Source organism: Lemur catta, chromosome 8 (genome assembly GCF_020740605.2).
Source record: "Lemur catta isolate mLemCat1 chromosome 8, mLemCat1.pri, whole genome shotgun sequence".
NCBI lineage: Eukaryota > Metazoa > Chordata > Mammalia > Primates > Lemuridae > Lemur > Lemur catta.
In genome coordinates this window covers 56882971-56895430 of record NC_059135.1, presented here as the reverse complement: position 1 = coordinate 56895430, position 12460 = coordinate 56882971, and the positions used below count along the sequence as shown (strand labels likewise).

The following is a 12460-nucleotide window of genomic DNA, read 5'->3' as shown; positions in this document are numbered from 1 at the left end:
GTTTTGATCACTGTGCTCATTGTCCCAAAGGCCAGGTTTTCTGTGATTCAAACTTTGTGGGAGTAAAACCGCCCTTCCTCTGCTGGGTCTGGGGAGAGCAGTCACCTGGCTTCAGGGAACCAGTCTGGAGGTCTGTTCCTTATACAGACTTTAGACAGGTCCTCCAAATCCTGGATACCCTGACGGCCAGAGGTGTTTGGTGATTACAGTTCTCGAACGTTCCTGGTATTCTCTACTCAAAAGCCTTGCTACTCAAAGTGTGGGTCACAGAGCAGCAGCCTCTGTCCACATCACCAGGCAAGCTTGTTAGAAATGCAGCAACTTCAGGGCCCACCGCCGACTTACTAAATCAGAATCTGTATTTGGTGGGGATTGCCAAGTGATTCTTGTGCATGTGAAAGGTGTAAGGCGTCTTTCCTTGACTTCCATTACTGGAGGCAGTTAGGCTTCACCTGCCTCCACTTGGCTTCATCAGTTACCCCTCACCCTTCTGCCTTCTCTCTTCCAAAATTTTGAGTGGTAGCTCTTATCTGTTACAGGAGGTCTTGGAGATAAAAACATTTACTTTATTTACTATGTTTAGCAGGCATTCTTATAGTATTTCATGGGTTTTTTTTTTTTTGTTTAAATCTTTGAGCCATCTTGAATTAATTTTGGTGTAAGAAATGAGGACTTCCTTAATTTCAGTGTCAGAAATGGGAATTCCAGATTTCATTTTCTTCCCCCTAATTGGCTAGCCAGTAGTCCTAACATGATTTATTAAATAATCCATATTTTCTTCTCTGATTTGAAGTGCTACCTCTATCATACTGTAAATTTCCATTGTATGATAACTATTTTAATTATTGTAACTTTATAATGTCTCTTACTATCTGATAGTACTAATTTCTCTTAATTTTTAGAAGACAGTTTCAAAACTCTGAGTTAAAATAAATGATTTCTCTATTTCTCATGTTTTCCTTTCATTTTCATTTATTTAATTTTATGTGTACTTATTCAAAATGATAGGGTTGGCTGGGCATGGTGGCTCACGCCTGTAATCTCAGCCCTTTGGGAGGCCAGAATGGAGGATCACTTGAGCCGAGGAGCTCCAGGCTGCAATGAGCTATGATCACATCACTGTACTCCAGCCTGGACAACAGAGTGAGACCCAGTCACACACACAAAAAACACACACACAGACAGAAAATGTGTAGGTTCATTAACATGTTTTCATTCCTAACTAGACTTTTAAAGATACTATTAATAAGTAGATATGCTTTTATGGGTGTATATCTTTTTTTATTATAGACTTTATTTTCTTTTGTTCATATATGACAAATTTGAAGCTATTCCTGGGAGAATCTGTTTCTTCCTATCTTTTGGGAAGGTTGCAATGTAAATAGTGTTAAATGCAATGGAAAGTCTTACTGCACGCATATTATTGACTACATGCATCCAGTTATTTAGTGAAGTCTGGCTCCAGGGAGCTCCTCATGTTCATAATATTAGAATGGCTGATGAAGTATCGCATCTTTTGACCCCTGCTACCCTATCGTGGCAGGGTAAGACTGTCACGTGTTCTCTAAGTCAGGAGAAAGACTCATACTCAGTGCCAGCTTTGAACCAAGTCTACTTTCTCAGTGAAAAAAAAAAAAAATCAAAGGCTCCCTCTCAAAAGAAGTTGGCCCTCCCTTGATCTCTTTTGCACAGCAGGAGGTTGAAACTCAGAGAATTTTGAGTAACCAGTAACCAGTATCCACTCCAAGATGAGCCAGCCAATGAGCCTACAGAGCTTCCATTCTTCACTCCAAGTACAGGGTTGTAAGATTAGCTATGTTATCTTGCACGAATTTTTCTACCTCTATAAGTCTAATTTCCACATCTTTAAAATAGAAGTAAAAGTTGTACCTACTTCACAGAGTTTATGTGAGCATTAAATGAGATAATCCAAGTAAGGCTCTAAGAATAGTGCTTGACCTGGAGCATAACTGCAATAAATGTTAGCCATAATTTTTGATACTGACAACACCACCGCTACAGCTATTAAAACACTACTGTCATTATGAACTAGACATTTTTTAACCTATTACTGTTTTTCTTCACTCTTTCTTCAGACTTTTTATACCGTCCAGACCATCGTATGTTGAGTTTTTATGTAACAGATGTGATCGCATCATATATTGGGTTATGATGGAGTTTATAATAGATTAAACCGTTAAACAACTTCTATCAGAGATGGAGATCTTTTATGAGTAGCTATTCCAATCATTAGACACTTTATTTTTATTTCAATTTAAAGTTTAGCTCTTACCCAGATAAAACAGATAATTATGTCAAATATACACGGCCTTTATCCTGGAGAGCTTCCTGAAAGTCAAGGAAAACAAAAGGCTTAAAAATAAGGCTGGCAAATTAAAAAGCTGCCTTCAGCTCCTTGCCACTGTATTGATCAAAGATAGTCTGAGTCTCCAGTTTTATAAATGAAAAACAGAAACTCTTCTCTGAGCAAATCCTCCCAGATATATGCCTGATTGCAACCCTTTGAAGTTGACACAGTTGAAATGAGATTTTTTGCATGAATTATGCACTACAGCGGAACAGAAGCAAGACCACTCAGAATATGACTCATCGTACGAGAAAGCTAATAATGGCACAACATGTCCTGTGCATTTTCTGGGAAACCAACATTCCCGAACTAGGTGAGAGGCACATGTTGGAGGGTTACTTCAGCTTTTGTGGATGCAGCAGCAAAACCCACAAGAGCTGATGACTTCAGCAACTGCACAGACTCACTTGTCTTTTGGTGGCTTTTGTCCCACTGACTTCTAAGTCCATTGATGTAGTCCACTGTAACTGATTATTTAAATCCAGTGAGCAGATGGAAAGTTAACATTCATTTTAATTCATTTCAATTAAATCACGGTAAACCTAACAAAAGCTATATTAGTTTCTGATTAAAGTCCACCAGCTGTCATCATTCAACATTCTTCAAGTCCAAACTTGAAACTTCATTTAACTTTTTCCTTAAAAGACTATGATTCAAGTTTAAATGCCATTATTGATTTCAGCACTTGTGCTCTAACTATGAATTCTATAAATCAAAATTGTTCATATTTATTAGATTTCTAAGGCCTCCCTAACAGATTTTTTGAGAGTCTAAAAAGTGTTTTTAAAGATTCCTCTAAACTTACTCAAATATTCAACCTAAGATTAAATTGTTGTTTTCTAAAGGGAAATAACTTCTAAACTGAAACTGCTTCTAAATCAAATGTATTCATGCTGGTACTATTTCAAATTCATCAAGACACTAGAGGATAATAGCTGTTCATATTTCCATATGAATGGTTTATTAGTTCAATAAGTAAGCCTATATTTGGGAGAAACAACTGGTCTTTCAGCTTGGCCATGATTTCAATGTTATTCCTACTTATATAACAGATTAAGCATTTATTTCTCAATACCAAAGTCAAAAGCAAAATTAGTTTGTAGGATATGAGGCAAATATGATATTTTAAAGGCCAACTTCAGACCTGGAGGTAGTGAAGATGGGGCAGGAATTACCCAGCAATATTTTATTCACTCTATTCCATGTTTGCGCCTAGAAACCCCAACCAGCTATGGTTGATCTGACTTGACCAGGAAATCAAAAACCTTCTGAGCAAAGGCAAAAAAAAGTTGCTCACTTGCAAATTCGGCTTGCTGCTGGTGGCTTGTAACTGTCCCTCTTTCAAACCACAAAGCCCCTCAGGCATCACCAGTATGGGTCCCTCACTGGGAGTCGAGCCGAGGTTGGTGCTCAGCCACTGCTGACGTGATGTTTCATTCCTACACACTTTTTCTACATACCACTGGTAAGCCTGGACTTCTAACCACTTGGGCAAGAGCCCATCGTGTTTGTGTGTTCTTTCTCTTGCCTGTCTTTCTGACACGGCATCCATACCCTACCCAGGACATCCTTTCTATCCCCAACTTAGGTTCCAACAGACTCTGGTTTGTGTGAGTGTTCTGACATTTCACTTTTATTCTGACTTGGATGTATGCCTACTCTGTTAAGCATGATTTCCCACAGTTCTAGCTTCTTACCCTAAATTTAGTGGCCCACATCCCAGTATCACACGATTGAAGCTGAACTTGTGAGTCAGAGGAAGGTATGTGGCTCTGACAAAACTCAGAGAGCAAAGTTCAAAAATGTTTCTGTTCCTCTAAGCTCAGGTGTCCTTTATCCTACGTTTGCCTGAGGTCCCAGACATCAGTTCTCAGGCACATCAGTGGCTCTGGAGATGTACCTATGCAAATATAACCTTAAATGGTAAATAACACAGAACTGGGAATTAACGTAACCTGTTTCTGATCCTAACTGCCACTAAGATCACACAACCCAGTGTGTGATCTTAGATGAGTCATTAATCCTCTAGATGTTTGCTAATCTGTAGAATGAAAGGGTTTATAATTTCAAAGTTCTCTTCCAGCTGTGAAATTCTATTATTGTATTTTGCAAAAGTAATTGTCAAATGAATTCCCAGATATGTTTAAAGGCTTAAGATATTATCTGCTGTTATTTACTCCTGCCATTTCTCCCCTCTCTGAGTATGGGCAACTGGAAGTTTATTATGTATGCCAAGGCAAAGACATGGGGCAAGATTCCCTATAAAATTTTATTCCACTGACGTATCTGAATGGACAATTTAGTGCCCTGTTGACTAAAGTACTCTGAAAGACTCATCCGTATCAACTTCTCTCACAAGTTTAAAGAAGCAGAACCCACTGGCTGAGTACCTCCTGTGGGCCAGGGATCCAGTTTAGCACTTTACTGCACTGATTCCAATCCTTGCTATTTGAAAGGTGAAAATGGTCATCATCTCACAGGATCAGAGAGGTTCTTAACTTACCCGGGGTCACAGTTCCTAATAAGTGGTGGTGGTAGAATTCAAATGTAAGAGCTCTGCTTAGGGCTGGTCCACCAGTGATGATGAGAGAAGGCATTTAACATCTCACTCTTGGATGGAAGTAATCATTATACTCAAGCTGCCTGCCACGCATGTCCCCTGGAGGGCTTGTTAGAACAGAGGGCTGGCTGCCACACCCACAATTTCTGATTTGGTAGATCTAGATTTGAATTGTACTTTTTTTTTTATTTTAGGAAATTATGGGGGTACAAACATTTTCATTATGTGTTATGACTTTGCCACATCCAAACCATAATTTGAGACGTGCCCTTTCCCCCCCGAATTGTATTTCTAACCAGTTCCCTGGTAATGCCAATGCTGTTGGTCCGGGGACCACACTTTGAGAACCACTGGGTTACCTCTGTGTAGTCAAAATATTGTAGTACTTTGTTCAAAGCTAAAAGGTAGGCCTTACTTTTTAAAAGCACAATCAAGAGAAAATTCTACATGTCATTTAACACAACACAAATGCTGTTGTTTGTAGTACTAGGCCTTTTTATAAATCTTAAGAAGCAGGGAAGAAAGTAGTTGTCCACTTTAACCACACCAGTAAGGTGGTACGTATGTACCTTTGTAGACACATAGTTCACATTAGAATTCACTCTTTGTGTTGTACATTCTGAGTTTTGACGAATGTGTAATGATATGTATTCAGCATCACACTACCATACAGAACAGTTTCACTGCCTTAAAAATTTCTGCTGCTCTAACTTGTGCTCTAACTATGAATTCTATAAATCAAAATTGTTCATATTTATTAGATTTCTAAGGCCTGTTTATCTCTCCCTCCCCACTGAACCCCTGGGATCACTGATCTTTTTGCTGTTTCTGTAGTTTTGCCTTTTCCAGAATGCCATATAGTTAGAATCAAACAGCATGTAACCTTTTCAGATTGGCTTCTTTCACTTAGCAATATCCATTTAAGGTTCTTTCATGACTTTTCATGGATTCATAGTTCATTTTTTATGGCTAATATTCTATTTTATGGATCTACCACAGTTTATTCATCCATTCGCCAATTGAAGGACATCTTAGTTGCTTCCAAGTTTTGGCAATTATGAGGAAAGCTGCTGTAAACATTCATGTGCAGGTTTTCGTGGATATAAATTTTCAACTCATTTGGGTGAACACCCAGGAGAGTGATTGCTGAATCACATAAGACTATGTTTGTCTTTTTTTTTAAGGGATTTTAATATTACGGAAAATACCACATTATGTTAAATAAGCAAGACACAATATTGTACATATTTTATATCAATTATGTTTATATGTAAACATTTATATATGTGTGTCCCACACCCCCATTATATTGAGAGAGGAGAGAGAAAAAGGGCAAGAAGAAGGAAGAAAGAGAGGGAGGGAATAGGAGGGAAGGAGAGCAAATAGTAGGATGAAATGCCCTAAACTATTAATACTAATTATTTGAGCTATGGGTAGTGAGTGATTTTTTATTTAAGGGAAAGATTGTTTCATTTATACTATAAGAACTTTTCTTGGTTGTAAGACTATGTTTGTCTTATAAGAAACTGCCAGACTGTTTTCTGATGTGGTTGTGCCATTTTGCATTCTCTCCAGCAATGCACGAGAGTTTCTGTTGCTATACATCCTCACTAGCATTTTTTGTTGGCAGTGTTTGGATTTTAGCCATTATAATAGGTGTGCAGTGGTACCTGTGATTTCATTTGCATTTTATTAATGACATATGTTGAACATCTTTTCATATGCTTATTCATCATTTGTATATCTTTTTTGGTCAGAATTTTTGCCCATTCTTTTAATTGGGTTGTTTTCTTGTTGAGTTTTAAGAGTTCTTTGTAGTACATTATCAAGTACATGTTTTGCAAATATTTTCTGTCTGTGGCTTGTCCTTTTACTTATCCAAACAGTGTCTTTTGCAGAGAAAAGGTTTTTATTTATTTATTCATTTTTTTCTTGAGACAAGGTCTCCCTCTGTCACCCAGGCTGGAGTGCAGTGGAATGATTACAGCTCACTGAAGCGTTGAACCCCTGGGCTCAAGTGATCTTCCTGCCTCAGTCTCCTGAGAAGCTAGGACTACAGGTGCACACCACACACCCAGCTTTTTTTTCTGTTTTTTATAGAGATAGGGCCTTACTGTGTTGCACAGGCTGGTCTCTAATTCCTGGCTTCAAGCTGTCCTCCTGCCTCAGCCTCCCAGAATGCTGAGATGACAGACATGAGCCACTGAGCCTGGACGAAAGGTTTTTTAATTTTAATAAAGATCAATTTACTGAATTTTTTTTTCTTTCTTGGATTGTGCTTTTGATCTTGTATCTTTTTTTTTTTGTTTGTTTGTTTGTTTGTTTTGAAACGGGTCTTGCTCTGTTGCATGGGCTAGAGTGCAGTGGCATCATCATAGCTCACAGCAACCTCAAACTCATGGGCTCAAGCCATTCTCCTGCATCAGCCTCCCAGAGTGCTAGGATTATAGCTCTGAGCCCCTGCAACCAACCTGATGTTCTATCTTTTAAAGAGTAACTGCCAAATCCCAGGGTCATCTAGATTTTCTCCTATGCTATCTTCTAGGAGTTTTATAGTTTTTGTATTTTACATTTAAGTCTGTGACCCATTTTGAGCTAATTTTTGTTAAAGGTGTCTAGGTTAATTTTTTTGTGTGTAGATGTCTTATTGTTCCAGAATCATTATTTGAAAAGATCATACTTCTGAATTGCCTTTGCTCCTTTGTCAAAGACCAGTTGAGTATTTCTAGACTCTCTACTGCCTTGCTTTTTAACTGCAGATTTGTAGCAGTTGCTTTGGGTTTCTTCCCTTGTTGATCTCCTTGTAGTATAGGTTGGTATTTATGCCCAGGACTACTGAAGGTCTCTGCTTATTTGTGTAGTTAGCATTTGAGTACTCCAAGCATTCCTGGTGATGTACTGAAAGGAAGGACCAGGATTTCACCTTTCCTTGTCCCTATCCTCTTATTTCTCACTAGCTTTCATTGCTATCATCAAACCTATTCTAGTAAATGAATTTAATAAATTCCACAGAGTCCACTTAATGATATTTTTTGTGTGGTTTCTAGGAATGAAGTGAATTGTAAAAGTGAGAAGTGCCTATCTTGATAAAGTACTTTTTGTCTCTGTGTTGCCTAATGTATAAAATAGAAATAATATTCCTCTTACCTACAGTAGAATGAATTTGTTTTTGTTTTGAAATTAAATTGCAAAATATATTAAAACAAACTAGGTGGAGGAAGGCATTGATGGTCTACATGTACTACAGGGCTTGGTTTTTCACTTTTCTTGCTTTTCATTTTATACTTTCTCCCCAAACAATTCATCTGTTCCCCTAGTATTAACTCTAACTGAACAGTTTGTGTTGAAGACTCTGATCTGTGTGTTTGAGACAACTGATGAATTTCCATTGGAGAAGTTTCCTTCCCTGGCCTTCTCTTCTCTCTCTCTCCTCTCCCTACTACCTTAGAAAAATGACGGGGGTAGAGATGGAATGCCTGCAAAGCTGTAATTTCATAGTGAGATTGTTTGGGTACAAAATATTAATCAGAACGACATCTATCAGGTATCAACCCCAAAGCATTATTTTCACCATCATGATGTGAGATGCAGTGATAGGCATGATTCATTTAATACTGTTGCTAATCTTTATAAGTTTAATAAAATTATGAGAGGCATATCTACCTGGATACTATGCAGCCTTATGCTTGCTTTAGACATTTGTACTCAAAATCTACATTTAGTTGCTTCTGAAAATATTTTCTTCTCAAGCTACTTATATGAGTTCTCTTTTTCCCAGCATTATTCTTTAAACCACCTAAGCTGCAATTTCTAATGAGAATCCTGTGCCATTCCTAGAGCCTGTGAAATCTTCTCTGTACATATGGGACTTAGCACCTTTTCTAAACATTTAATGCATTAGATCTGTTTGTTATATGTTGCTTTTCTTTTTTATTTATTTTTATTTTTTTTATTTCAGCTTATTATGGGGGTACACAAGTTCAGGTTATATATATTGCCCATGCCCCCCCATCCCTCCGAGTCAGAGCTTCAAGCTCTGACAGTGCGCGTTCCCCAGACTGTGCGCATCGCACTCAGCATGTAGGTATACACCCATCCCCTCCCCCCACCCTCATCCCCCTGCTTTTCTTTTTTAAATAAACTGTTTCATTAATGTTGTCTGTCTTAGATGGTAAGTTCATAAAGTGAAGGGGTATGCTGATATATTTTGTAAATCATTAATGAACACTGTTTAATATAGCTGGAAATGGTTTTATGCATAATGAAGGAATAGCCACTATATATAAATATGTTAATACAGGGGAATTAAAAATTGGGAGAAACAAGAATCAGAGATTGGATGAAATTAATATGGCCATTCTGGCTTTCTTTTTATTATTATGTGACATACTGTTTTCATCCTTTACCTTTAATCTATCTAGGCTTTTGCATTTAAAATGTATTTCTTATAGGCAGCATATAGTTGATTCTTATTATTTTGAAAAATTTGAAAATCTCTCTTTCCTTGGGTGTGTTTAGATCATTTCCATTTAATATGGTTATTGATATGATTGCATTTAGATATACCATTTTGTTATTTGTTTTCTGTGTGTCCCCTCTGTTATTTGTTCCTTTCTGCCTTTTCTGTCTTCTTTTGGATTATTTGAATCTTTTTAGTATTCTGTTTTAATTTACCTATTAGCTATTTGGCTATCTCTCTTTGAAAAAAAATTTTTTTGGTGGATGCTCTAGGGATTACAATATAATATACCTAAAGCTTCTACAGTCTACTTAAAAGTTAATATTGTACCACTTAAAGTAAAATGTGGAAACCTTACAATGGTATAGATTCCTTTATTCTCTCCCACTCACCTATATGTTATATCCCTCTCTACTGAAGCTCTACAATGTTCAGTCAAAGGTAAAGTGTTGTTTATAGTCAAGGCAATAACTAATCACCTGGGTTTTAAATTTTCAGGTGCTTACCAGAAAGCATCTGAGCCAGAGAGGCTAGTCAGAGTTGCAAACATGCAAAGTCAAGTTTTCTGCTTCCAGACAGTCCCTGTCCCTTAGGTCCACTGTATTCAGTCTTTGCTTTGGGGGTCTATGTGGAAAAGCAAAAGATACCTGTTAAACAAACAGCAACAAAGATAGCAAAACAAAATAAAACAAATACAACAAAACTTTCCAGGGAGGCCAAAGGGCCAGTCGTTGTAAGTATTGAACCTGATTGGAGCATCTAGTGGTATTTTTGTGTTTTGAGCACCATGTCAAGAGCACTGAATCTTGAAATTGAGAACACTAGAAAGCAGTTCTTTCCCCAAAGCAGTGACGACTCATGTGCTCATACTGCTTTGTAGTTTCAGTGTGTTTTCACGTACGGTACCTTAATCTGTCTCATGAGCCTTCTGGGGAATGCTGTTGTTTCCATTTTGACTTTGCCCTTGTGCATTCCTCTGGTACAGCAGTTATATTATTTATTTATATTCACCTACTACAAAAATTTAATAGGCACAAAAGAGTATTCAGCAAAACTTAAGTCTCCATCACCACCCTGTCTCCCAACCACCCAGTTTGTCTCCTTGGAGGCAACCAGTTTGATGTGTATCCTTTGCATGTATAAGCATATACACACATTCTCTCTCTGGTCCCTACCATGTGCATGTATATTAACACCATAGGCATTGTTCCAAACTGTGTTCTTCTCACTTACTGGGTGTCTCAGAGATTGTCCCATGTTGGTGCACACAGACCTGCCACCTTCTTTATACCAGTTGCTTAGAATTCTACTTATTTAATAAATCTCCCAGTAAAGGACACTTAGGTTGTTTCCACTTCTTAGTATGCAAAGACTGGTACGGTGAATGATCTGGTTGTATATCATCTGACACATGTACAGTGATATTAGTATAATAGTTTTAAAAGTTATTTGGTGGTCAGAGGGCTTGATAGTCACAATGTTCTATGCAGAACAGCAATGTGAAATAGGTTTATGCTAGAGTAGAGATTACCTTATACTGATACAAGTATAGCAAATGGTGGCAGGTGCTCTGGGTTTAAAACAAAAATGATATGAAGCCATTGGGCTCCGTGAATGGGGATTCTTGTCTGTTCCCACACTGTCACCAGCACCTGGGACATCATTACACAGAGACACAGAGTCCAGCTCCATAGCATTTGTTGAATTTCTGCATCTTACCTGCCTATTCAGAGAGTTTCTGTAGGAGTCTCATGGAATATATAAATTTTTTTTTTTTTTTGGTAAACCTGAAAGTACTTCATGTAGACTATTATCACTATTTATATAGCATGTTTCTCATTTTGTCTCTAGTAGCAGTGCTAGATTTTGACACGTTAACTGCCATGTGAGTTGTGTTTAACTCACGGTAGTTTTGACCCTGGGGCCTCGTGAAGCATATGTAACTCATGTCTCCTCACCTTGGGAACTTCGAGAACTATTTTTCAAGCTGCATATGACTCATGCACAGAAAGCAGTAAAAAATAATAAATTTGTTGTTAAATTAGAAAGGATCATTTTGTTTTTGAAGTTTGTATTCTATTTTCCTAATAAAACACCATGGCCCAAAGGAAAAATTTTTTTTCTAGTGTGGCAGTAAATGTGTTAAAAGAATCAAGTATGATCAGAAAACATGTTCCACGTAAGAATTTTCTGGATTAGCTTGAGGCTTCCATTTAAGTTATAGAAAGAAAATTTTACTTTCCGCTTTACGGCTAATGTGGAGTTTATAGATCCACTCTAACCTTTTTCTGACACTTTGCAACCATCATTGTCAACATTGAACACTATGCGTTAAAGAGGGAAGCTTTTAAACTATCTGGCCTTTTCCTGGGCTAAGTGTTCCCAAATATGTGTTTGCGGTTTGCTTATTGCTGCTACTTATAGCTTTCTTCTTGCCCCTCAGGTTGAGAACCATTAATTCATGCCATCAGTAGCCCTGACTCTAAGTCTTCTATCCAATCTGCTGTTTCTGATCCAGCGTAGGCAGGGGGAGCAGTCTCGGATAATTTGTAACTGTGTCTCAGGGGCGAGTAAACTGCTGCGCACCACAGTGTAGCATGGGTGGCCTGGGAAGGATTACTCGGAAAGGAGCCAGTTAGAATACCTTCTTAGAGAAAAGAAAGTGTGGTGGACAGAAAGGATGTTCAAAGTATAAAGACGGTGGCCGAGTTGTGTGTTAGAAACCGTTTGCTCTGATCAGAGCAGAAGGAATTTACTTGGATTTAAAAATTCAACTAATATGGACTGAGTGCTTTTTGTCTGCCCCACGGTGGTCAGTAAACTGTGAAGAAATACAGTGTATTGGGTGCTAGTAAGTACCACAAAAACAAATAAATAAGGAAAGAAGGGAAGGAAGAGAGGAAAAGGAGGAAAGAGAGATACATAAATACATACATCCAGAGCAGTGGGAGTGGAGTACCATGGGTGAGCTCTTACGTGGGTGCTCAGGGAAGAACTCTCCAGCAACATGACTTCTGAGCAAAGACTGGAAGAGGTGAGGGAGCCAAAAGCAAGTGCAGGGGCCCCAGGGCGG

General features: G+C 38.1%; 1 protein-coding gene across 1 annotated transcript in view; it reads left to right on the top strand.

Moving 5' to 3' along the window:
• Positions 1-12460, top strand: part of CERS6 (ceramide synthase 6) — a 257944-nt gene that overhangs the window by 21656 nt on the left and 223828 nt on the right. The window lies entirely within an intron of this gene.